The sequence below is a fragment of the Sapajus apella genome, unplaced genomic scaffold (assembly GCF_009761245.1).
Source record: "Sapajus apella isolate SASKATOON/1434 unplaced genomic scaffold, GSC_monkey_1.0 scaffold9, whole genome shotgun sequence".
NCBI classification, from domain to species: domain Eukaryota; kingdom Metazoa; phylum Chordata; class Mammalia; order Primates; family Cebidae; genus Sapajus; species Sapajus apella.
This window is the reverse complement of record NW_022436949.1, coordinates 30912693-30940513: the sequence shown is the minus strand read 5'-3', so window position 1 is coordinate 30940513 and position 27821 is coordinate 30912693. Positions and strand designations below refer to the sequence as shown.

The 27821-nt window shown below is 37.8% G+C and overlaps 1 long non-coding RNA gene across 1 annotated transcript; it reads left to right on the top strand.

Annotated features, from left to right (window-relative positions):
• Window positions 1-844: 844 nt before the first annotated feature.
• Window positions 845-24647, top strand: LOC116551334. Its single transcript, XR_004268856.1, has 4 exons — window positions 845-855; window positions 4934-4935; window positions 11188-11194; window positions 24572-24647. It is a non-coding gene; the product is annotated as an uncharacterized LOC116551334 (long non-coding RNA).
• Window positions 24648-27821: the final 3174 nt, after the last annotated feature.

Below are 27821 nucleotides of genomic sequence, written 5' to 3'. Positions count from 1 at the left end.
ACATATGTTCACAGGGCTTTCTGAGGGCTGTGTCACGGGCCATGCTCACTCATATTTGGCTCAGAATAAATCTCTTAAAATATATTTTTTTAAAAAGACGCCATTTCTCAAAAAGTCCTCTGAAAATATTCCCTTTCCATTTGTGTTATAACAATATATGCTCAATATAAAAAATAAATATTACCATAATTTGGGACACAAGGTGGAACTCAAATAAATAAAATGCTTATAATTGTAGGCACAGAGTAGAAGGTTTAAGATGAATGGCTCTGGAGCTTAATTCCTTGAAGTCAAACCCTCTCCCTGCCACTCTTTAAATGTGTGTTCTACAGCAAGGTAATTAACCTTTCCGTGATTTGGTTTCCTGGAGATTGAACTAGTACTGACCTCCTAGGACTGATGTGAGACTTAAAATAATTAATTAACATTTCATTGGTAATAGTGACCTCATAAGCCTGAAGATAAATCTAAAGATTAAATTAGCTAATCAGTTATGAGAATGGAATTAACCTCATAATAGTATTTAACACCCAATAGGTATTCACTTTATTAGATGTATAAAGAAGCATGCTTTTACAGCTTTAATTTCATTTGCAGTGTAATATTTGGCAACTGCTGTTTCACTTAGCATAAACATTTTTCTCTATTAGTATCACTATTTGTAATCTCCAACATTACATTTTATGAAAACAATGTAATTTAATCAAGCAGTTATATTTTGGGATATGTATGTCATTTCCATTTGTAGTTTTACAGATACAAGGCTAAATTTAGCATTATTTTACATACATTTATATGCAAATAGTTTTTATTATCTAGGATACTTTGTCAGTATTGGAATTACAAAAATTAGGTGTATTCACTCCTTCACTCCAAGAACATTTAGTGCATGTCTGTTCTGAGGCTGGCATTTATCTTCAGCTCACCGTCTGATTGCCATCTAAGGAACAACCTAGGTTTCTGTTCCCGTAGAGATTAAATCTCATGAGTTATAATGTATGCTTTTGTACACACTGTCAAATGACCTAACTGACAAAGTTTGTACTTTGTCAGTCATCTTCTCATCAACAATATATGAAATACTATTCCTTAAACTTTAGCCAATGGGGAACATTTTAAACCAACAAGCACAATATAAAGAAGCAAACAACACAATGACAACAACAAAACTGTGCCAATTAGAGAAAAACAGTATGACATTAATTTGTTTTGCTTTGTTTTCATTCTTTTAAATGTATACTTTAATTAAGTATTCATACTTCATAGCTATTGCCTTTATCTAGTACCCCTGCTCATTTTTCTTTGAGACACAGAGCAGAGACTACTTGATGCCAATATGCCCACACGAAAAATACACATTTTCTATTATATTTTTGCAGATATAAGAGAAGAAATGATTCAGTTCTGAACAATGAGATGTGAGCTCATTAGATTTTAATGAAAATCTTTTTTTGTATTTTACATTATAAAACAGTTTAGTAAAAGAGGATGGAGATATATATGTACATGTATATATACTTTTTATATTCTATATTGTTTCTATTTTTAGATTCCATTTTGTCAGTTGTTTTAGTCTACATAGAATTTATTCATGTACCAAACAAGTACTTTTCATGTGTAAAAATATACCAAGTGAGTCCATATTTTGTAGCAATGCTGGCTAAATACACAATAGTAAGTAAGAAAAACTAATCTGAATACCGAAAACATTTATTTGCTATGTTATTTGGACAAGTTACTTAATACACCTGACTTTCAAATGTTTCGTCTGTAAAACAGGAATAGTATTATCCATTTTACATGTTTAATGTCATGATGAAAACAAAAAGTGTATGTTGAATCCTAAGAATACTATGTTAGTAATCAATTTTATCATTGCTGTAATTACTATAATTACTATTGTAACTTGAATATCCTAAGATTGTGACTAAAACACAAGGCTATATTCTCAAATTATGGTAGATGGAGGCCTCAGAAACTTTACTGTTTGTAATTAAATCAAGGTGACTTAAGGCCTTTTAATTCTCAAACCATGGTGGATTACAGCCTCAGAAACGTTGTTGTTGATAATTAAATATCTCTCTGTGGATTCTCTCCATTTTTACGGAAGATTAAAATGGAGTATCTCATGTATGCCCCAAAACTCAGTCTGCCACTTCTCTTTACCTTGATGCTTGTTTTCTTTCTGCTTTCTAGTTTTGACCCTATTGTGTCTGCTGCTCACATAGTTATTTGAGTGCTTATTGTTGGTACTGCCCATAATTGGCAAACTAGCTTCCAGGCACTGTGTCCTTTCTACTGATGTTGCAAAAAAATGGAAACTCTGTCTCAAAAAAAAAAAAAAAAAAAAAAAAAGAAAAAAAATGTACATTCTAAATATAACATTTAAAGTGTTTATCATGTGTTGATGTTAGGAAATGCCCATTTTTCTTATTTTCCTGCCTTATTTTTATGATTAGTACTTTGTAAATAATGTCTTACCAAAGGAATATTTTGAATGAATCTTAATTGGAGCACAAGACAGACAACAGAATTTATGCAAGGCTGTTAAAGCATTTTTAAAAAGTTACATAACAACAAATGAATACTAACTACATAATATGAGATCTTGCATTTTTATGTCCATTCCTAGAATGGAAAGTGGGGTGGGGAGAAGGCCAGGGTTCTGAGGGCATTTTTCCAGCCTTGGCCATGTGGCCAGCCATTACCTTCTTTAAGATTGTTGTGTTTAGATGCCCCTCCCAAGGAGCTTATCCTCCTAGGGCAGTTTGATGGTCAGGCCTAATTTAATTGAACCTGGCCTCCTAAGGGAAGTGTAAATTATAACACCCCTCTAACATCCTTCTACAATTAGACCTGTTCTGTAAGACAGAAGGTAAATGGATTGAGGTCCCCTATGTACAAGTTTTCTTATTTTTTTTTTTTTTTTTGAGAAGAGTTTCACTCTTGTTACCCAGGCTGGAGTGCAATGGCGCCATCTCGGCTCACCACAACCTCCTCCTCCTGGGTTCAGGCAATTCTCCTGCCTCAGCCTCCTGGGTAGCTGGGATTACAGGCACGCGCCACCATGCCCAGCTAATGTTTTGTATTTTTAGTAGAGACGGGGTTTCACCATGTTGACCAGGTTGGTCTCGATCTCTTGACCTCGTGATCCACCCGCCTCGGCCTCCCAAAGTGCTGGGATTACAGGCTTGAGCCACCGCGCCCGGCTAAGTTTTCTTATTTCTAAGGGATAATCCTCAGCTATGTAAGGCCTGTAACCTATACACTACTGGCCCCTCCTCAGCACTACCCCCATATCGAGGAGTCAGGGAAAGCCGAGGTGGTCAAGGCACCAAGGCTACTAGGATGGCCCAGCTCTGCCCCCTACAGGCAGTAGGACGAGAATTTGGCCCAACCAAAGTACATACTCCCTTTTCTCTTTCTGACTTAAAGCAAATCAAGGCTGACTTAGGAAAATTTTCAGATGACCCAGACAAGTACATGGATGTTTTGCAGGGCCCGGGTCAGTCCTTCTATTAAATTGGGAAGATATTATGTTACTGCTTAGTCAGACCCTAACCAGTAATGAGAGACAGGCTGATCTGGCAGTGGCTCAAGAGTTCGGGGACACGTGGTACCTTAGTCAAGTACATGATCAAATGACATCAGAGGAGAAGGACAGATTCCCTACAGGTAGACAGGCAGTCTCTAGCATGGATCCTTGCTGGGATCCTGATTCAGAACATGGGGATTAGAGTCATAGGCACTTATTGACCTGCATACTTGAGGGAGTAAGACAAACCAGGAAAAAGCCCGTAAACTATGAAGAGTTATTCACCATAACTCAGGGAAAGGAAGGAAACCCAACAGACTTCCTTGAGCAGTTTTGGGAAGCCTTAAGAAAGTATACTCCCCTGTCACCAGACTCCAAGAGTCACCTAATACTAAAAGTCAAATTTATTATGCAATCAGCAGCAGACATTAGGAGGAAGCTCCAGAAGCTGGCCCTGGGGCCAGAACAGAGTCTAGAATCATTACTAAATCTAGCAACCTCACTGTTCTATAATAGAGACCAGGAGGAACAGGCTGAAAGAAAAATGCCACAGCGCTGGTCATGGCTTTTAGGCAAGCAGACCTAAAGAGCCTGGAAAAGGGAAAGGCTTGGGTTAGCTTCCAGTCTGGCACAGCTTGCTACCACTGCAGCCTACCAGGACACTTTAAGAAAGATTGTCCCCAGAGGAATGGACTATCTCCTCATCCTTGCCCACTGTGCCAAGGGGATCACTGGAAGGCACACTGTCCCCGGGGATGAGGGTTCCCAGGGTCTGAGGTGGCTAACCAGATGACCCAATAGCAGGACTGGGGGTACCCAGGGCAAGCACCAGCACGAGCCAGCACCCTCACCAAGCCCCAGGTAAAGCTGACCATAGAGACCCAGGAGGTCCACTTTCTCCTGGACACTGGCACAGCCTTCTCAGTTTTCCTTTACTGGCCTGGAAGGTTGTCCTCCAAGTCTATAACTATCTGAGGAGTCCTAGGACAAGCAGTGTCCTGATATTTCTCCCAGCCCCTAAGCTGTAACTGGGGAGATATGCTCTTCTCTCATGACTTCCTCATCATGTCAGAACGTCCCACTCCCTTACTAGGGGAGGACCTGTTAGAGTAGGAACCATTATCTATATAAACGTCAGGGAAGAAATCCTGAATGCCTGCCCAATTCGAATAAGGCTAAAAGATCCCACCTCTTTTCCTTACCAAAGATAGTACCCCCTAAGACCAGAAGCCACAAAGGGGCTACAGGATACTGTAAGGAACTTACCTCAAGGTCTATTGAGGTCCTATAACAGCCCTTGTAATACTCCAATTTTAGGAGTACAAAATCCTAATGGACGATGGAGGCTAATGCAGGATCTCAGGCTCATTAATGAAGCTGTGGTCCCTTTATACCCAGCCGTACCCAACCCATACACCTTGCTCTCTCAAATACCAGGAGAGGCACAATGGTTCACATCCTGAACCTTAAGGATGGTTTTTTCTGTGTTCCGTTACATCCTGACTCCCAGTTTCTGTCCACCTTTGAAGGCCCTTTAGACCAGAATTCTCAGCTCACCTGAACAGTGTTATCCCAGGGCTTTTAAGATTGCCCCAATCTGTTTGGCCAGGCTCTAGCTCAGGACATTAGTCATTTTTCATATCCAAATACCCTGGTTCTTCAATATATGGATGACTTACTTTCAACTGCTAACTCATAAACCCAGTGTCAGCAGGCCACCCAGGACCTTCTAAATTTCCTAGTCACCTGTGGATATAAGGTTTCCAAATCAACAGTCTAACTTTGTAGGCAACAGGTAAAATATCTAGGGCTTGTCTTGTCTAAGGGCACTCAGGCCCTTGATGGAGAATGTCTCCAACCCATACTGGCCTTCCTGTGTCCAAAAACCTTAAGACGGTTGTGGGGATTCTTAGGAATAACTGGTTTCTGCCAATTGTGGATTCCCAGATATGGTGAAATAGCTAAACTCCTTTACACTCTAATTAAGGAAATCAAAAAAGCTAACACCCATCTAATGCAATGGGACCCTGTAGCTGAGGTGGCCTTTCAGACCCTGAAGCAGGCACTACTGCAGGATCCAGCTCTAAACCTTCCTATAGGGAACGACTTCTCCCTGTAGGTTATGGAATAGTCAGGAGTGGCACTGGGGTTTCTCACCCTGACTTGGGGGACCATACCACAACTCGTGGCATACCTAAGTAAGGAAACTGGTGCAGTAGCAAAAGCCTGGCCACACTGCTTGCGGGTCACAGCCATGATGGCTTCGTTGGTCACAGAAGCTGTTAAAATTGTGCAGGGGAAAGATCTAACTGTATGAACTTCATATGATGTAGCTGGAATTCTGGCCTCTAAAGGAGGCTTATGACTGTCTGACAACCACTTACTCAAATATCAGGCCTTAATGCTCAAAGGGCCTATACTTCAGCTGCACACATGTGCAGCCCTCAATTAGCAACTTTTCCTCCTGAGGAAGGGGCAGACAACATAACTGTCAGCAGGCTATAGCCCAGAACTATGTGGCTCGAGAGGATCTCTTGGAAACTCCTCTAGCCAATCCTGACCTTAACCTATACACTGATGAGGTTCCTTTATTGAAAATGGAGTTTGAAAAGCAGGATATGCAGTAATCAGTGATCAAACAGCACTTGAGAGTAATTCCCTTCCTCCTGGGACTAGTGCCCAGCTGGCAGAGCCAGTAGCCCTCATTCGAGCTCTAAAATTAGGAAAAGAATAGAGAATAAACGTATACACAGATTCCAAATATGCTTACCTGCTTCTCCACGCTCATGCAGCTATATGGAAGGAAAGAGAGTTCCTAACCTCAGCAGGAACTCCCATTAAATATCATAAGGAAATTTTAGATTTATTATAAGCTGTCCAAGAACCCAAAGAGGTAGCAGTCTTACACTGCCAAGGTCACCAGAAAGGAGATGAGAAGGAAGCAGAAGGCAATAGTGCAGCTGACCTAGAGGCAATAAGGGCAGCTAGACAAGAATTTATAGAAGGACCTTTAATATGGGAAAACCCTCTCCAGGGAACTAAACCTCAATACTCATCAGCAGAGGTAGAGCGGGCAAGCTCCCAGGGACATAATCTTCTTCCTTCAGGGTGGCTAGCTACTGAGGAGGGAAAAGCACTCCTACCTGCTGCCAGCCAGTGGAAGGTACTTAAAATCCTACATCAAACCTTCCATATGGGTATAGATAATATGTATGGAATAGCCAAATCTATATTTACAGAAAAAGGCCTGTTCAAGACTGTCCAACAAATAGTCAAAAGATGTGAAATATGCCAGAAAAATATTCTTTTGGCACACTGCAAAATTCCTCCTGGGGAACAGGGAACCAGTCATTATCCAGGTGAGGACTGGCAAATGGACTTCACCCATATGCCTAAGTCTCAGGGACATCAACATCTGTTAGCATGTGTAGATACCTACACAAACCGGGTTGAGGCTTTCCCCTGTAGAACAGAAAAAGCCCAAGAGATAGTAAGAGTCCTGATTAATGAAATAATCCCTAGATTTGGGCTCCCTGTCTTCAAAGCAATAATGGCCCTGCCTTCAAAGCTGCAGTGACCCAAGGAATTTCCAAAGCGTTAGGAATACAGTATCATCTCCACTGTGCTTGGAGGCCTCAGTCCTCAGGGAAAGTTGAGATGAACAAAATTCTTAAGAGACACCTAAAGAAACAGGCACAGGAAACCCACCTCCCGTGGCCTTCCCTATTACCAATAGCACTCTTAAGGGCTCAAAACTCTGCTCAGAAAATAGGACTCAGCCCCCATGAGATAGATGCTTTATGGAAGATCCTTTTTTACTAATGATCTTGGATTAGACAAGGAAACAGCAGATCTACCAAAAGATAGAACCTCCTTGGCTAAGTACCAACAGCCTCTTAGGACGTTACCTGAAGGACACCCTAGGGAAAAAGGGAAAGAGTTGTTCTGCCCTGGACACTTGGTGCTTGGTAAGTCTCTCCCCTCAGACTCTCCCTCTCCAGGCCCATCTTGGGAAGGACGATTTTCGGTTATTCTATCTACCCCAATGGCAGTTAAGGTGCTGGGAATTGACTCGTGGATTCATCACACTTCGCTGAAGCCTTGGACACCTCCTGAATAAAATCATAGGCCCTCCACTCCACAGCCTGAAGTTCCAGGAGACGGCCCTTTGTACACCTACCAGCGTTTCAAGGATCTATGTTTGCTCTTCCAACAAGATCCCCAGGAAGGTAACTACTCATGAGTCTAACTTACAACCTGGCATTAACAGGACTATCACTCTTAACTTTACTATTTGCAACCAGACTCTATGTGGTCGCCCCTACGGATGGACCTACATCTCATAAACTGTCCTTATCCATGGCTTACTGCCTAATTATATTTCTAATAGCTCTCCTCTTCTCCCTCTGATATGATCACTCCCTCGCTATGACCTCTCTTAAGGTTCTCATTATCTTCTCTTTAGCCCCACTCATCCTGTCAACTCGTGCACACCCTACATGTAAACTCATAGTACTAGCTATAATCTTCCTGGAAGAAGCACCCATGATTTGTCACTCCAAGACTGGTTCCAGAGGTACAACCACCTCCTATTTTCATATCATACATGTATATGCACAAAAATTGCTATACCTCTGCTTCCCTGTGCACATACAACTCACACACCTACTGGACTGAACAATAATTAGGCCTAATTGTCCAGCTGCTAAGGAACCACCACCTGTTGGGCATACTTTACCCATGTTGGAATGTCAGATGGTGGTGGAGTTCAAGATCAGGCTCAGGAACAGCATCGTTAGGAACTAGTCTCTACTCTAAGCAAACTGCAAAGTAAAACCAGTCCCTAAAAGGGCCTGGACCTTTCCAAGTTACACGAGGCCCTTTGTACACACTCTCGTATACTCAGCTTATTTACCACCACCCTCACAGGAATACAAGAGGCCGCCTCCAACAACCCAACTGACTGTTGGATTTGCCTTCCACTATGCTTCAAACCGTATATCCCAGTTCCAGTTCCATACTCATGGAACCTAACTAACTCTCCCTCAAATCATACAGGGCTTATAGGTCCCTTGGTCACAAATCTACACATACCATCTACCGTAAACTTCACTTGTGTGAATTCTCCTAACAACTCCAATGCTTCCCTATGCCAAAGCTGGGTTGCCTTATCCCCAGTCCTCAACTGCCTAGCACCAGGCTTATTATTTGTTTGTGGCACCTCAGCTTACTGCTGCCTGAACAATGCCCCTGGGGAAACATGCCTCCTCTCCTTCCTAGTGCCCCGCCATGACGATTTACACCGACTCTTAGGTGCAGAGTCTTCTCTTGCCAAGGCCATACCATACTTGAACCCCAATTATTCCTTTCATAGTGGGGGCCGGAATAACAGGAGGACTTGGTCCTGACATTGAAGGAATTACAACCTCTACTCAGTTTTACTATAAGCTATCTCAGGATGGAAAAGTTGCTAATTCTCTCATAACTCTGCAGAAGCAGCTTAACTCTTTAGCTGCTGTGGCTCTTCAAAATAGAAGGGCACTGGATCTGCTAACAGCAGAGAGGAGGATCCTGTCTCTTTTTAGGAGAAGAATGCTACTACTTTGTAAACCAATCAGGTCTTGTCTTAAAGTTAAAGAACTCAGGGACCAAATCAAATGCAGGGCTAAAGACCTCCAAGAAACAGGATCCTGGAGCTTGTGTAGCAACTGGCTGTCCTGGCTCTACCGTCTTCCAGGCCCGTTTGTCACCATTCTGTTGTTGCTGGCCTTCAGGCCTCTCATCTTTAACCTTCTTGTCAAATTTGCTTCTTCTAGAATTGAGGCCATGAGGCTACAAATGGTCCTGCAAATGAAACCCGGAATGCCTTGACTCATGAGCTCTATAACAGACCTCTGGATTGACCTAAACCCCTGGAAGACTCCCCTCTGGAGGAAACCTCAACTGCAGGGCCCCTTCTGTGCCCCAATTCAGCAGGAAGTAGTTAGAGAGCAATCGATGCCCATGTCCCAACAGCAGCTGGACTTTCCTGTTCAGAGGGGGTACTGAGGGACTGTGTTAAAGAAACTTCTCTTCCTGGGTCCACATGGGGCATGGTTTCAAATGCAGGAATTTCCTTTGAGCACCTCCTCTACACCTCCATCTGGAGACCAGAGGGGATTCAAATGCAGGAATTTCCTGGCTCTCCACCTCACTGAGCACCTCCTGCACGTGGGCCAGGTAAAATTCTGTCTGATCTTCCTGTGCAAGGGAAAGCCAGGTGGGGGACTCTTTTGTCCCAAATTCCCACTGAAAGCTCTGGGAGGAAGAGGCTGTGTAATTCAGGGTTGTAGAAGAAGTAGCCAATCCAGTGTCAGAGTCAAAGATCAATCACTCCGGAGGAAGTCTGAAGGAACTCCCCTCATTGGACGAGAACATGAATAGGGAGGGAATAACTCAAGGATTAAAACGTCAGGGGCTCCTACCTGAAGGGTTTCCTTCTCTGAGTCCCCTCCCATGACAGTGTGGGAGCTGTCTTCTTTCTCTCTCTCTGTCTAATAAATTACTCTTCTGCAAAACTCTTTGGGTCCACGATATTTATTGGAATGGTAAACTCATCACGCCTCCAGGGCCCCTTTCCCCATTGTTCAGGGTTAGAGAGACCAAGAATGTACAAGCCCTGGGTACTGTCCTGGAAACAGCAATATGAAAGATACATGCCACAGAAGAAGAATACCAGAGTCCAAGTAAGAAACTCTTGCTTTTAAATGCATTGATGTGACCTGTGAAAATATATTTTATCTTTTAGGCCTAGTTTTTTCATTAATGAAAGACAAATAATAAGCAATTCCCGTGGGTCTACTGTGAGGATTTAAGGGGGAAAAAGCAAAACTATGTAAAATTCCATTCAAGAGCTTACGCCTGGTATAAAAGTTCAATCAATAGTGATTTTTCTCTACAGTTTTGTTCATGTTAACCACAACTGCATTTATATTTTAATCACCTCTTCCAAACACCAGAAACCACCCTCTTTTCAAAGTATATCAGTTCTTTGAAATATTACATAATTAAATAATTGAAGGCTCAGAATGTCATCTTTGTTTGTGAATAACTTTCTCGTTATTTTTAAAATAATGTTTCCACACTATTACACCAAACTTAAACCCATGATGTTTTAGAACTAAATGGTTTATATAATATTTAAAGACTAAATAAATATGTATTTCTTCTATCCTAATGAATACTTAGCAATAAAGAGATGTATTTTAAATACCATAGAATGCTGCCTCTTTGATCCAGGTTTAAAAAGAAAATTTTATACGGCATTAGAGTAGCCTACAGTCTTTAAATTTTTCTTACTGGCCTCCACCTGAGAAAGGAATGGCACTTTCTTTGTTACCTTATAAGATGGAAGAGGTAAGCGAAAGGACTGCGGAGGGATTGTTGATAGTGATTTACCTAACTTCTTCACAAGTAGCAACTTCATGTTGCTTTTACTTTATTTCTGACACCTACTAAATGTGTTAAAAGCACTAGTTCAGAATTTATCTTAAGTAGGTTTTCGTGAATTTAATATTGTGTGGGCACTCAATCTTTGCAAATGTGGAAGGATTTTTTTTTTTTCCTGAAAAGACTATAAAGTAGAACAGCTTCCTTGGGTAGTAAATAGCAAGTGTACAGGTTTCTAAGATCAAGGAGTGGTTAAAGTCAATTTTGTCCTGTAAATGGCTCTGCATATAAAGCGAAGTGCCTGGGCAGGACAACGTGATAGAAGATGGTGCACTTAGTGCCCAGGATCTATTTTTCTTTGGATAAACAGAGTGTTTCACTCTCTTTCCTTTCTGCCAATCTTCCTTTCACAAGGACTAAATTACCTAAATGGAGAGTGGGTTGTTAAATGTCTGAACTTCAAGATTCTAAAAGTACTGGCAGTTTGCCATATTGAAGATCTGACAATGACTGGTCTTGTTTTTACTTAAACACTCCTCCCCATTTAGATATTGACAATATAGATAATGGGAATGTCCTGTAATTTCCTGCCACACTTTATGTTCAGTGGGAGAGCTCAGTATCTTTACAGAACTTCTATTTTTTTATTTTTTTTTCATCCCTACTTCCACTGAAGTATTCATTGGAATGGTAACTTTCACAGTTCTACTTACTATTTTAACCTGTACAAGGAAGATGCTGTCCCTGCACTGTTTTATAATGCTATTCTTCTTAGAGTGAATTGGAAATACAGAATGAAAACAGGAATCAGGAAGTGGAAAATCTATGGTATTGAGGTAGTCACACAAATAGAAAGATGCTGGTACCATTTTCAACCTAAGATTATTTTTATATCTAGCACCATATTCCCATTGAATGGCAACCACTGTAGTATATATACATGGTTGACTGGATTTGATTCAAATTACCAACATTTCTTAAGTTTGTTTCCTTTATTTGAAGAAGTTATTATTTGGCATTTCCTATCTTTCTCAAATAAAGCTAAAAGGAGTTAAATTCAGAGAGTGTGTGGGTAGCTAGCTAGAACATAGTAAACACTCAATAAATTTGCTAATGTTGTTAAGGCTGAACTTTTTTGATAAGTTTTCCTTGACAGATATATTCAGGTCTAAGCCAAATTATTTGTCAAGTTTCCCTTATGTAGTTCCAGAGTGATTATATCATGTCCCAAATCTGACTATAGCAAGTTATCAAAGGGTAGTATTCTTTTTTCTCCTCTTACAACTTTTACTAAAATTCAGAAATGTGTATCCAGAGATGTTTAAGAAGCACTGGTACAATTTCTATGCATACTTTTCTATAGGAAAAAATACTATTTCAAGTGACTGTTGCTAATTTCCATTTTTTTTCTTTTCTTTTTTGAGATAGAATTTCACTCCTGTTGCCCAAGCTGGAGTGCAATGGCGTGATCTTGGCTCACTGCAACCTCTGCCTCCTGGGTTCAAGTGATTCTCCTGCCTCAGCCTCCCAAGTAGCTGGGATTACAGGTGCCTTCCTCCATGCCTGGCTAATTTTTTGTATTTTTAGTAGAGACTAAAAAATACATGTTTCATCATGTTGGCCAGGCTGGTCATGAACTCCTGACCTCAGGTGATCCACCCACTTGGCCTCCCAAGTTAAAGTGCAATCTTTAATATGAGCTCCAAATACAGTCAAAGCACAGAAGATAATCCAGGCAAAAAGAGAGAAATCTATAGTACAAGATAAATTTAGAAAAGAGCAAAGCATTTTTAATTTGAAGTAAACAAATCAGGCATATAGCCTTTATCACTGTAAATAAAGTACCTAGTTGAAATGATTCAAAATAATGCATTTAGCTAAAAAGCACACTATATTAATTGCTCATTTATAAACAGCTGTGTAGGGACACAGACATCACAATTAAATGATCATTAAACCAGCATAAAGAACTCAACTGATGATTTTACAATATATCATGGTAGTAAATTTATTCTAAAAAGTTAGAAAATATTGAAATACTGAACATATCCATTGTGCTACTTAAATTCACACACATACACATACACACACACACATACACAATCTTTTGATATTTTAATAGATTTCAGTAGTAGAAGCAAACAGAGTAGGCAGGTTTGGAAGGGATACTGGATAGAAAGTAGGGGAGACGACCCAAGATTAAGCTGGAACCCACAAACATGATCTGAACTCCCATGAAGATGCAGTGTCAGCTCTGTTTGCCTCTGACTTTGATGGGGAAGGGATCTTGAAGAAATTGGGCCCTTTGCATGCAGATAAACACACTCACTGCATCCAGGAATTTGAGAAATAAGGGGACAATAAAGGAATTGCAGGCCCTGCCACTGCCTCATATCAATGAAGGAAGCAAGCTGGTAGGTGGCAATATGTATAAGAAACAAAACAGCTTTTGCTTCACTTCCACTGTGGAAATCTCTAACAAGACTTCTTTTGTGAAATTGCTAAGAAATCAGGATTTATGTGTTAAAACAGGTGGCAGTTTCTTAATCAAATTAAATGTTGATAGAGCAAAGAAGAGGTCTTAAGACTGAGCTCTGGGACTTTTAGAGGATTGCCTTATGGTTTGTCTTCTGGATTTTTCTGTTTTTAATTTTTTAAAATTAGGATAAAAATTCAGAGAGAGGAGTAGTTAATTAAGAGTCAGACGGAGACAAACGGAAAGACAGAAAGAATGCTGAGCCATTTTGCTTACCAGAAATTATTTCAAAAATGCTTTCAATTAGAATACATTCAGTGCCTATCTCCACCATCTTTAAACTGCCTAAAGTCACTTTCACACTTTTATTTGGAGCATTGAGTAATGGCCTTTATTTTTCTTTAATAGCGAGAGAAAATTCAAAATAAATTGATAATACATATGAAGATAAGGGGAATCATGGTTATATAGGGCAGTATTTTCTCAAAATTTAAATGAAATTCAAATGCACAAGCAAGACTCTGGGCAAGAAATCTGATGTTATCGTAAGAAGGACTGTGAGAACCTGAAGGATTTATAGCTTGATAGGGACTGAATTTTACCTATGAAATTGTAATTATTTTAAGTATGGAAGAAAATAGATCCCAAAGTAAGAAACTGACCTGCTGTGGGATCTTGTCCCCTACATCTATGAGTCTACTTCAGGATGCCTGTGCTTTTGGTAATTTTGCTACTCACCTCCTTACAGACATTGCTCCAAATAAAGAGCCCCATTTCTATTACATAATCACCCCCCCAGTTGATATGAGTATATCTATTTCTGAAATAAAAATAAAACAAAACAAAATAAAATAAAACAAATGTCCTTATTTACAATACCAACTCCCGACTGTTTTTTCTTTTCTCAATCAAAATTACTGAAAATTTATCATACATTTTTCTGAGTCCAGTTCTCTGCATCTAATGACATTTTAAAATTTAACAGTCTAGTTTCTTTCTCCATGCCTGAATTCAAAATATTCTTTGCAAGGAAATTAAAAGCCTTTGGGTACTAAATTTAATAAAAAGCATTTCCATCCTTTTGTGACTGTATCACACTATATTCCAGTCAACACTGCTGAGCTTTTGTTCCTTGTAAGGTTTTCCTCCATTTGTTTGCCCTGATTATCTTGGTGCCTCTTGGACTATTTCTTTTTATTTTCTTCTCTACTTTTGTTTTGTTTGCACTTTAAACTCATAATCTCTATTTCTTGCCCTCACCTCTCCTATGGCTTCACATGAATATATTCACCTGCACTCTCAACATCTTCCTCTGGACATCCTATGGATAGTTATGAATTACCTTCTGCCAACATGAACCAATCTTCTCCTTCAATTTTTATCCTCAGTCTATTTTTCTTCTAATTCTGCTATCATTAATTGGAGAGCCATAATTCATTTTTGACTATATCTTTATTCTTATAATCACACAAAATGAATCAATTCAATAAACATCTGCTGTTCTTATTGCATAGAAATTAATAACCAGAAGGACTGTGATATAATAAAGTTAATTATCAACTCAAATAAATTAGTATGAAACTAAGCCTAGCACTTAAAAATTGTAGACAAATAGTAGACAAATTAGTAGACAAATTCCTAAGCATCTCCAAGCCACATTTTATTCTTTTATATTGGGAAATAATAGTAATTCATCTTATAGATTAGATTTAATAACTCCATACATTATTTTACTATGTTCCCTGGTTCAAATATATTTTTTCTTAATTATAATTTTATCATTTTTATATAAAATCTCATTAGTTCTAACTTAGATTATTATGTAATTCTGCTAACTAGTTTCTCTGAATAAAATCTATTCCCCATGAAAAAACAGTTTTCAGGCAATTATAAGATCTCCAACATTTACTTTTGTCTATAACTTGCTACAAAGTAAAGTGCTTCATTTATTTTCATCACGCACATCTCCTAGTCAAATAACTTTATTATTAGATACTAAGTACTCTGGCTTCTCCTTTCATGCCTAGAGTCATCTCTTGCCCTCTCTAAATTGTAACTGTAATTACAATTCTATTTGCCTAAGGCAATTTACATGAGCAATAACATCTAACATATGCCAGGTTCTCTAATTATTTTACCTGAATTAACTCAATAGTATTATCTTAATTTTCATGTTAACATCTACAATTGAAGAAGTATCTAACTTGGCCAAGTCTCGCAGCTAGAAAAGGGCAGACCTGTAATCTGAACCCAGGATTACTGGCCCCTGAACCTGCATTTCTAATTGCTCCGCTCCATGTCCTCTCAACTGCACCTTGATTTTTAAATCAAACTCATCTGACTCCCTGTTTATGCCAAATAGAATAACTGAAAAAATCAAGTAAATTGCAAAATTATTTATTTAATTTGGAGATTTATCTAGCTCTTGCACAGTTTATGGACTGTAGGATTCAGTGTCAAAGACTTGGAAACAGCACCCTCAAAGGAAGAGATTTCAGCATTTTACCCATAAAGTGGTCTAGAAAAGTGTCAGGCCCATTAAAGACATTCAAAATAATGTGTTAAATAAACTAATACATGAGTGAAGAATGAATCATCAAATGATTGACAATAGAGCTCATCTAACAGTAAGGAAAGTTTCTTCAAATTTATCATGGAGGAATTTAAAAGTTTCAAAACATATCATGGGCACATTTAAAAGTTTTATGGACTTAACATTTTTCTTATTTTATGCATGATATTCTTGGATGACTAGAGCTTGAGCTGGTTTCTTTATTTACTTTCCTTTATGATACAATGAGTCAGCAATTTGCATTAGTAGTTTCCATTTTAGGAATGAAAAGAGAAAGGAAGACCTGTTTTAATCTAGTCCTCTAAATTAAAGACAAGTATGTTTCAATAGAATAAAAATATTGAACGACTAATGTCACTCTTCTCAAATGAATTTTAGTTTCCAACCTCATTCTAGCCTCTTCATACGCTAAATGGAGAAGCATTTTTGTATTAGATGATTCAGTGCCAGAAGGAGCTGCTAACAAAGCCTCTAATATGTTTGGGATCAAAAATCAAACAGCATGCTTTTGGAACATGAAGGTGGGAGAAGGCCTTATCCCTTAAAATGATCTGGGTGGGGATTTTAGAAATGGGCTTTTATTATATTCTTTCTGGGTTTTCTAGACATAAGGGACAACATATTTAAGAAAAAAGGAAACTGGACTTGGAAGACAAATTGATTTTGGTTTGAATCACCTTCACTCTATGACCTTGGCAATAAAAATACAGGCTTGGGTGATGTAATGTTTAAGGTTCCTTCTAGCACCAATATTCTATAAATTAAATAATATTCTAGTTTTTAGACAGCAGAAAATCATTAGATAGCTTAAATGTATGACTTATTTGTGTGTCTATGTATATGCATATGCATAAATTAAGAGGACAAGTGGATTAGTGTTTGCCTGCAGTTTTTTTCTTTATTCTGCAATTTACTTCTACTGCCAAAAATAAACAAAAAAAGAGTTAACGTATTCCACTGAATTTCAAGTAAGATATTGATTTTTCCAAACTTCTAAATAACACTTATATTCAGTATAAACAATAGCCAATATTGCTAATATATTTTACAGACTATCTTGATGTTATAATTTGTATTCATTTGTAAATCAAATAAATTGTCCCATGTCACATGAGACAGTTATTATATCAATATGACTCATATCAAACTATGTCTCTGATACTATTTTACAGGATATTAGGAAAATAATTTCACAAATAAGTTGAATTTGTTCAAAGAATGAGACAGCAAGACAGAATTTCCTGTCTAGAAAAAATAATTCACCTGACTTTTAACCTTGTTTATTTTTAGAGAATTTGGGGCAAAGAGCAAAAGTGAGCCTAATAGTTAATATTATAAAGAAAGATGTAAGAGACTTTTGGATGTGGATTTAGAATCAGTAAACATTTAATCAACCGTGGCAAATGTGTAGGCATGATTAGTCAGCATTTATGTCAGTATCAGAAATGGGAAACCCATGTAATATGTTCCATTTTGCTATTATTCTGTGCTCAATATTAGTATTAATCAATAAAAATTTATAATGTTTCTCATAATATGTGCCACATCATAGAACAAATCTTAGTTCTGTTTTAGACATTTCGAATATTGGCGGCATTTAGTAAACAGTGGTGTCAACAATAACTGGCAGATGATCCCTGCTTTGTTTTTACTTTTAGGCCCCCACAAGTCCTAAATATTAAATCTCAATGTTTGAAACATTAATTTTTCAGACACTTGTAATGTATCTCAGGTGATTTGTTGTTGTTTGTAAACATTCTTCCTAAAATTCTTCACATTGCAAAAGTCATTTTCGAAAATGAAAACATATAAAAAAGCAAGTAGTCAAACAAATCCAAATGAAATAAGAACTCACCAAAAATAACAAGCAGAAAAATAAATGAAATTCTTCCACTATGTGAAAAAAAAAAAAACACATGTATGTTTATCAGGTTTCTAAGTTTAAGTTGTACGATAATTAGCCTGAACTTTGACTTCCATGTGTATAAAAATATATAGATCCACACAAAAATATATATGGATATATGTACATATATTTGGAAATATGTATATGAGAAAGAGAGGGAAATAAGTCACGTTAGATAATTTTTCTATTAAATATACTCTTCTCAAAGAGAAGTTTTTGTGGAAAAGTTTAACAAAGTCCTAAAATGTTCCACAATGTAGAAACAGGCAGGCAGAATACTGGAACTTGGAAACATTATTATTCATTATAAATGTGCAGCAACCTCCTTTAGAATATTTCTTTTTAAGCCTCTTTGCCAGAGTAACCCTGATGTCAGAGGACAGGATGTTATGCTATCAAGATGAAAATATTTTTCCTGCATCAGCATTCTGCTGACCACAGCAGTGTGTTTGGGTTTCTATTAATGCTGCAACTTTTTATCACCTGCTCACAATTTTAAACTCATAAAATGTCTGCAAGTGTGTTTGTTTCTAAACATAGCTATTAAATTTATTTTACTTTCTGAGATTCTACTTACCTCCCAAACTCTATCAAATATCTAGGCTCAACCCATTTAGACATTTTAGCATTGCTCTTTCCATTTTGGAGTAAATTTCAGTAGATAAAAAGGCCCATTTATTCTGGAAAACAAGGAAACTAAAGGCATAATTGTTTTCGTGGCCAAAAATGGAGTCACCAGTTAAGAAGGGGCTTTAAATGTTTTTCTCAAAAAAAAAAAAAAAAAGGAATTATAAAAAACTAGAAAATGTGCTTTTGCTCAAGCATTATTAAAACCAGCCCGTTGCAGAAAATACACACCACTAAGGGAATATTAGGGGAAAAAGTGGAAGATTCTTTGTTTTCCTTGTACACTTTAAAATACTAATTCTGAAATATGTGAAATCTAAATGAAATACATATAAATCCTGACCTGGGTTCTATAAATGTTAATATGTCTATTGTTTAAATTATTCTAAAGAAAATAGAAAATCACAGGTACATCTGTGCATTTTGTCTCTCCTTTGAATTCTTGACCTATTAATGTATCTGATTATCTGGAGGGTATTTTCTTAAAGATAGCTTAAAAATATCAAAATCAATATAATTCAAACAAAATGTATTTTTTTTTACCCATGGTCTCTTTAATTTTGAAAAATGCTATCCCCTATCTCCACGAAGATTTTATAAATCAATACAGGCTCTTATAACAAACAAAAAATAACCATTGAATACTTTCATTCCCATAAAATCATTCTCATTTTCCATTCTCAATCTTATTAGTAAGCCACAATATAGAACATTATTATCTCTTCCTGATAGTTAAGCCTTGAGCTAGTTCACTCTGTCTAAATATTTTCCATCTCACTAGCCAATTTATCTCTGAAGAATACAAAAAAACCATATTATTCAATGTCCGAAGACCATAGATAGAAGTCTAGTCAAAACAGATTTAGTTTAAACTACTTAGCATGAATACAAAATAGTTCACATTCTATATAGCTTCAACTTCTATATCACAGAAATAGCTTATTCATCTGTCAAGAAACAGATGGAATGCTTTCTGTTAATTCTATGGTTGACAGACTAGCCCTCTAAATAGGTCCATGCCTTAATCTCTCCTACCTGAGAATATGCTATGCTACATGGCAAAAATGACTTTGCAAATGTAAATAAGGTGACCGACATTTAAGTAGTCAGATTATTTTGGATTATCCAAGTGAGTCCAGTATAATTACATGACCCCTTAAAAACCAATCACTTCTCCAGCCAAAGGTAGAGAGATATTACACAAGGATTACTCAGAGAAATTCAAAGGGTGACAATAACTCAATTAGTCACTGCTGGAGGGATTCATATAGAGAGCATAAGAGAGCTGGAGTGTAGCCTCTAGGAGAAAAAACTGATTCCCAACCAACAGCCACAAAGGAAAGAGTGATGCGAGTCCTACAACTACAAAAAACTGATTTTTGCCCACAACCTAAATAAGTTTGGAAACAGAACTTTCCTCAGAACCTCCAGTAGGAAATACAGACCTATCCCTATCTTAGTTTTAACCTTGCAAGACCTGAAGCATGGAAACCAGCTAACCCCACCTAAACTTCTGACCTGGGAAACTCTTAAGTTAAAATGTAGGAGTTCTTGCAGGCTGCCAAGTTTATGGAAATTTGTTACATTAGGAATGAAAATCTAATACAAAGATTTCCTTAGAAATAAACATCATCCCTTAGAAATAAGCATGATGCTTTAGAAATAAACATTCCATCTTACACAATATATGTATATGTTTTATTGTTCTTTCATTACACAATATACGTGTATGTTTTATTATAGCTATTTGTATTCCTTCTTACATAATATATGTTTTATGACAGTTATTTGTGTGTACATTTTTTAATCTTAGGACCTATAAATAACTTGTGGCAGGTGTTCTTTAAGCTTGTTAGTATTCCAGGCTTTCTAAACTCACCAACATGAAATATATGGCAGATTTGTTTCCCACAGAAAACCACAATAACTTCTCCCACCCCATATGTGTGTCTACAGTGTGATTTGCAGCTTAACCATCACGAGTGAAGTTGAATCTTTCACCAACTTAAAACCAGGTGGCCTCTTTAGGTTGGCTTTGAACAACAGCAACAGAGGCAGAAATGACTCTGGGTATAGTTCTTAATGGACGTCTTAGCTTCTATTTCCTGCCTCATGAAAAATTTAACTATCCTAAGACCACTAATTTGTGAGAAACTTTAGTTGCATGGAAAGGTCCAGAAGTTAAGACAACATAAAACCTTTGTGTTGGGGGAATGGGGTGCGAGACGGGATAGGGAAGGGGGAGAGAGAGAAAAAAAAGAGAGAGAGAGAGAATAAAGAATATCGATTCACCAGATATGTGAAAGGGGAAGCCGCGTGGGAACAGTATCGTCCAGTCACAGCTGACTCAGCTGACACCAAAAGAATCACAGACAAACTGCTCAGCCTAGTTCTTTCCAAATCTTTTACCCTCAAATTATGAGCAAATCAAAATGGTCAGTAAGTTTGGGAGCAATCTGTTACATGATCATAGATAGCTGAATAGACTCATTTGAAAAGGACTCTAGCTATTAAAAAAAATATCAATTCTCTGCCTCTGGAGGTAGAGCAAATATATTCTTGGTCTTGCAATTATATGTCAAGGAGTGTTAAAAAACAAAAACATAAACTTTAGACAAATTAAATTTAGCAGAGTTTATTTGAACAAAGTACAATTCATGAATCAGGCAGAATTCATACCCAGGAAAGGTTTAAGAAACTTCACCCAGGTGTGTGAACAGCTGGCTTTTACAGCTTAGACACAGGCAAAGTACAGAGGTCACCTGGTTGTTCACAGCTAGGTGTCGGCATTATTTGGGCGTGGTCTCATGAGTTAGCTGGCCTGTGATTGGCTGAATCTTGGCTGTTTGTTATATTTCTAATTTAGGTTTCAGACTGTTATCTAGGAATTCAAAGTATAAAGAGAGCCTTAAGCTAATGGTGTCTTACTAATTTATCAGGAGTCTGTCTTCTGGCCAAAAACTTTTGTGTGATATTTTAGGCCTGATCACAGTCCTGGCAAACCTCATGGGGCAGAGTTACCTCCTCTATACCAGGCTTGGCAGCCAGCCAGTGTACTTTGGTCTGTGATAGGAGTTTCAGTCAAGGACTCAGCCTTCCATGGCTGGCCATGCTCTTAGGCATACCTGTATTACTAACTACATTAGTCCGTTTTCACACTGCTATAAAGACATGCCTGAGACTGGGTAATTTATAAAGAAAATAGGTTTCATTGACTTACAGTTTCACATGGTTGGGAAGGCCTCAGGAAACTTACACTCATGGCAGAAGGGGAAGAGGCACTTCTTCCATGGTGGCAGGTGGAGAGAGAGCCTGAAGGGAGGAAGAGCCCTATACTTATCAAGCAACCAAATCTCATGAGAACTCACTCACTATCATGAGAAGAGCATGATGGAAACCACTGCTATGATCCAATCACCTCCCTCCCTCCACACGTGTGGATTATAATTCCAGATAAGATTTGGTTGAGGACACAGAGCCAAACCATATCACTAATCAGTTGCCTTCCTTCTAAGACTTCTTTCTCTGGGACCTTTGGCTGAGGCTTTCCTCTGGCACCTCTGCTGAGACTTCCTAATTAGAGCAGGAAGAGAAAAAGTTGAAACTCTTGTCTACTCTTCATATCCAGTAGTTTTCCACTCCCTGTCCTTCCCACACAATTTCCTATAACTCCAGGGTCCATAAAACTGAAAGAACCTCTTACTGGGGTTCTCTCAACAGTGAGACAATCCTCTAGTCTCTGCCTGTGCTGATCTCTCTCACCCTCTATCAGTGCACCATTCCATGTAGGAAAATGAAATAGGTGGAGTTGGAGCTTTCTCTGCTTAAGCCTCTTGCTTGTAACATCACAGTAACTGATTGAAGGATTGACCATTGCTTTCATAGTTTGCTTCTTAATTGACAGCTGACATCTGAGATCTTTCTCCCCAACACAGCTGAGCCTGTGAAATGTTAATGGTAACTATAGCTGGTTGAATTAGGGTATTTTACGTTATGCTACTATAATTTGTATTGAAACGTCAATCCCCAAATTTCAGCAGTCAAAATAAAAGCTTACTTCTCAGCCAGGTTATAATTCCTTTACTGAGTGTCAGTAATGACTGTTCAACATAATTCCTGAGGGATCAATGAAGACAAAATAGCTATTGTTCCATCTTTGGTGGTTACTATGTGAGAGGCAAAGAATGTTCTAGAGGGTCTTACACTGTCACTTAAATACTGTGGCCTAGAAATGGCACTGATCTATTTTGCTCACCCACCATGTTTTAATTACAGGTATCAGTCAACTGGAAAGGGGCCATGGAATACAATCATGTCATGTTTCTGGAGTGTGGGAATCAGAAATATTTGGCAGCCAATTCTTAATACTATGCCTCTGAAAGTGGCTTTCACATATATACCCATTTGTTTCCCTTAGAACTTGTTTCATCTACTTCCTGTACACTTCACAGATTATTTAGTGTGAGGTTCCATGGGTTCTAGGGAGTCATCTTCTGATTAAAGGTAAAGTTTAATACATCATTCCCAAGTCTGGATCCTCACAGTTCTCCCTAAGCCTGGTTCCTGTTCAGCAAAAGCATCTCCTTCTCCTCAACTGGTCCACTTTACACAGGTCTATCAGACAAGAAATTTTAACTTACATGGAGTCTCATTGATTAATTTATTTTTCATACCAACTCACAAAAAGGGGAGAGGGTCATTTGGAGACTTAAGTTCATTTTATTTTGCCTAAAAAATGAATTTTCCTATTTGTCAGGCATGAGTTAATCATTAGCAGAATGAATTATAAATACCAGTATATCCATTACAGATCTTAGTTTTTAAAAGGAAATGGAGGCTGGGCATGGTGGCTCACACCTATAATCCCAGCACTTTGGGAGGCTGAGGTGGGCAGATCACCTGTGGTTGGGAGTTGGAGACCAGCCTGACCAACATGGAGAAACCCATCTCCACTAAAAATACAAAATTAGCCATGCGTGGTGGTTCATGCCTGTAATCCCAGCTACTTAGAAGGCTGAGGCAGGAGAATCGCTTGAACCCAGGAGGTGGAGGTTGCAGTTAGCCTAGATGGTGCCATTGCACTCCAGCCTGGGCATCAAGAAGGAAACTCCATCTCAAAAAGAAAACAAATCAAAAGAAATGTGGACCTTAGACAATTCAGTCAAAGGCAACTGTAATCAGCAGATGGAGTAAACTTTTTGAACATGGGCTGTAAACATGTTAACACTAATGATTAGCAAGAAGGATTCACGATAATGCTTTTGAGACAGAAAGCTCGGTTGAGGTTTATTTTCTAAGACCTGTAAACTTAAAAAGAAATCATACAAACAAAATCTGTAAGTCTAGAAAATGAGAAGGATATTTTATTTCTTACAAAGGGTAGCAGCCTGCAAAGAGACCATCTGCAGGCTGGAAAGTAAAGCATCTGTCTGGCCAAAGTCCAGAGATAGGCACCTCAAATGAGGAGGGAGTGAGGTAGGAGATTTATGTCAAAAAGGCTGGTCAAACATACATATTCAACTGGTTACAGGAAGAGCTATGAATATTGGTGAAGGTGGTTCTGACACATGCATATTGAACAAATGTGTATGTAACATACAATTCATGTTCATCTTGGGGTGAGGACATAACATTAAAATGTACTATGATTAGGTCCTTGTTAGTCAGTTTTGCCTTGCTGTAAAGGAATACCTGAGGCTGGGCAATTTACAAAGAAAAGAGGTTTATTTGGCTCATGGTTCTGCAGGCAGTATAAGCATGGCACCAACATCTGCTTGCTTCTTGTGAGGCCTCAGGAAGCTTACAATCATGGTGAGAGGCAGATGGGGAGCTAACATGTCACATAGCAAGAGGGAGCGAGAGACAGAAGGAGGTGCCAGCCTCTTGAAAACAACCAGATCTTGCATGAACTCATAGAGGGAGAATTTACTCATTCCCCAATGAAGACACCAAGTCATTCATGAGGAATCCACTCCCACAATCCAAACACCTCCCACTAGGCCCACTTCCAACACTGGATATTAAAAGATCTTTTCAGGACATGAAGTTACACAAGTGTGCAATCTCTGTAAACTGGCCAGGACCAGGCGTGGTTGGTGGTCTTCTTACCAGGAGAAAGTTATTGAATTTAGACACCTGCCCAGTTAAAAGTTACTGAATGTAGTCAGCTTCTGTGAGCTGGATGAGTTGCAAGTATTTTAATATTGCTTATCTTGAGGACAGTACTTACTTAGTTGCTAGAGAGAAAGTAAAACTTTGTGGCCATTAGAACATAGCTTATGTTTTGTAGTTTAAGTATAGGGATGTGCAACTGAATTGCCTGATGTGGCCTTAAATCTTGTTTAAAATTTGATATCTTATGCCACAAAGAGCCCATTCCATCAGTCTTATGATCTCTATCTTTTCATTAATGCTGGTCAGATGTGTTGAAACCACAAAAAAGAGGGGCTTATAACAATGTGTGTCTGACCTCTGATGGGCACTAAGCTTTTAAGTCATTTCTGGGGTTTCCCTGGCTGAGGGGACAACCATGCAGTCAGTGGGGATAGGGGGTTAAGATTTTATTTTCAGTTTACAAAAGCATTTACTCAAAGCCATTTCCTTTCTTTTTTCTTGGTTATGCTGCAAAAGTTTAAGATTTTTACCCATTCCACAATTTATCTATATATCAAAAATCAATTTGTGGCCAGGCGCTGTGTCTCACTCCTACAATCCCAGCACTTTGGGAGACCAAGGCGGGTGGATCACGAGGTCAGATCGTGACCATCCTGACCAAAATGGTGAAACCCTGTCTCTACTAAAGATATATAAATTAACCAGGCATGGTGGCGTGTGCCTGTAATCCTAGCTATTCAGGAGGCTGAGACAGGAGAATCGCTTGAACCCAGTAGGCGGAGGCTGCAGTCAGCCGAGAACGCGCCACTGAACTCCAGCAGGGTGACAGAGTGAGACTCTGCCTCAAAAAATATATATCAATTTGTACACCATGTATATAGAGTACAAAATGGAATATATATAGGTACATATATATGGAATTGCTATGTATGTATGTTCATATATTTAAACATATACTTATATGTACATACATATATACATGCACAGTAATTCCAGTAAGCTAGTTGGAGATTTAAAAATTTATATATTTTTATATATTTATATATGTATATATAAATATATATAAATTAAATATAATTATATGTTATATATAATATAATTATATATGATATCTATATATATCTATATATAGATATATAGATATATATAAATTTAAAAATCTCCAGCTAGGTCATCTGAATTACTATGTATTAATTATGGTCTGGGAGCAGTTGAAAGGGTTGGAAAAATTAACGTAACAGAGGGATACTCTAGGGACACCCTTAGGATTCTACCCTGTGAGAATAGGCACCTAGATTTACAACTCTATCAAGTCTACACAAATTGAGAAGCAGTGACTCTCTGGATTAAAACACCTTGAGTTGGAAATGGTGACTGAAAAGCAACAAATATCAACTACTGCTAGGGAGTACAATTTGCTCAAGGCCAACTTTTACTGACAAGTACAAAGTTTTCCCTAATTCATTTACTGAAAATACGGCATTCTAAGACAAAACATATTTAGCATGACCTTCAGTTTTCCTTTTCTCAAGGTGGTATGAACAAAGTAATATGCTACAGAAAATTCTCCATACCCTTGCCGGGAGAGACTGCCATGCTCATTTGGGTATGTCCCCTGTGACTCGCTCACTGACTAAACGCCTGAGCCAAAGTCACTTCCTATGATGACAGCAGGTTATTGGCAAATCGCCACAGAAATATCATCACAGTGAGGCTGATACTAAATTAGGACAAGGCTATTTGGCTTGATCGAAGCTGAAGCTATTTTTCTGTCATATAATAGATCTTTTATCAGTACCCTTCAAGAAATTGCCCAAAAGCATCAACTATATTATTCTTTCAGAAACTTGGTCAGACAAAGGAACTATTTCAAAATAAAAAGTGAAGTATATTCTTTCATTCGGAAATAAAGTAAATCCCATGTTATTTTCTAAAACAAATAGTGTATTGATTATGAAAAATGCCTTCTTGCATTGGACGTAGTCCATAAATACACATAATTGGAAAGCTCTAAAATCTGTGAATATGGTGGAGTAGTCATTTCAGATGCAGTGATTGCAACATGTAGGATTAAAGTAATACAGGCTTACAGAGACCTATGAAATCCTCTGAAGCCTGCATCTTTCGCCCCATAATAACTTAAATAATTTTAAAGGAAATACACTAATTACTGGAAGATTCTGTCACTTAAAGATGAATCAGTCTTGACTTTCCCATACAATTCAGATGCTTTTAAAATTTTTCCTGTTTAGTTCATTGATTTTGATCAATAGCAAAATAGTTGATTTGGTTCTCCCTAACAAATATCAGAATGAAACAATAGGAGGTTATTTAGATCAGAGCAAATGGGCTTAACTACTAATTTAATATAGTCAACTAGATCTGAAGTTGGTTGAAAGCAGTCACCTTTATTATTTTTTCCCAAATGCTTTAGTAATTTGTCAAAAAATCATAAAAAGTAAATAATGAAATTAGATGTAGAATGCAGACCTTGTGAACCCAAATCTAGAGCTCAGAATCAATAAATTTTGCAAAATATCGGTACACTTTGTAAAAACATTTATGTTATAAATTTTGAGAATGAGTGCTTTTTAATGCTTATATGCAAATAATACAATTAAATAGAAAAATAAAATTTTGAAACATAGAAGTTGATATGACCTGACCAACTCTCAGTTGCCCTCCTATTAAAATGAGCTTTATAATATGGACATAAATGGAGTAATATGTGTTATAACAACTGGAAGAAATGCAGATCAACAGTAAGGTTGTCTTTTCCTTCCTGACGTTTCCTGTTCTTTCTTCCTTGATCTTTCTTTTGTTTTTGTGCCCTGCTTTCTTCCTTTTTGTTTTGTCATCCTTTTTTTAAAATTTTCCTTTCTTCCCTTTTAATAAATTATTATATTTAATTTTTAATATTTAATGTATATTTTAAGCCTAGAGAAATCATTTAATCATTCACAAGTGAGCTTTGAGCACTTTTCAAAGCTGACAAATTCTATAAAAAGGGAGTTTTGTTTTTAATACTCTTGTTACTATTTTATATTTACATTTTGAAACACTTTTGAAACATTTATGCTTTACTGATTATCTAATTTAATCCATCAACCAGTATTAGTTGGGTAGCTAGTGAACACCAAGAAGGCCCTGAATATGGTCAGTT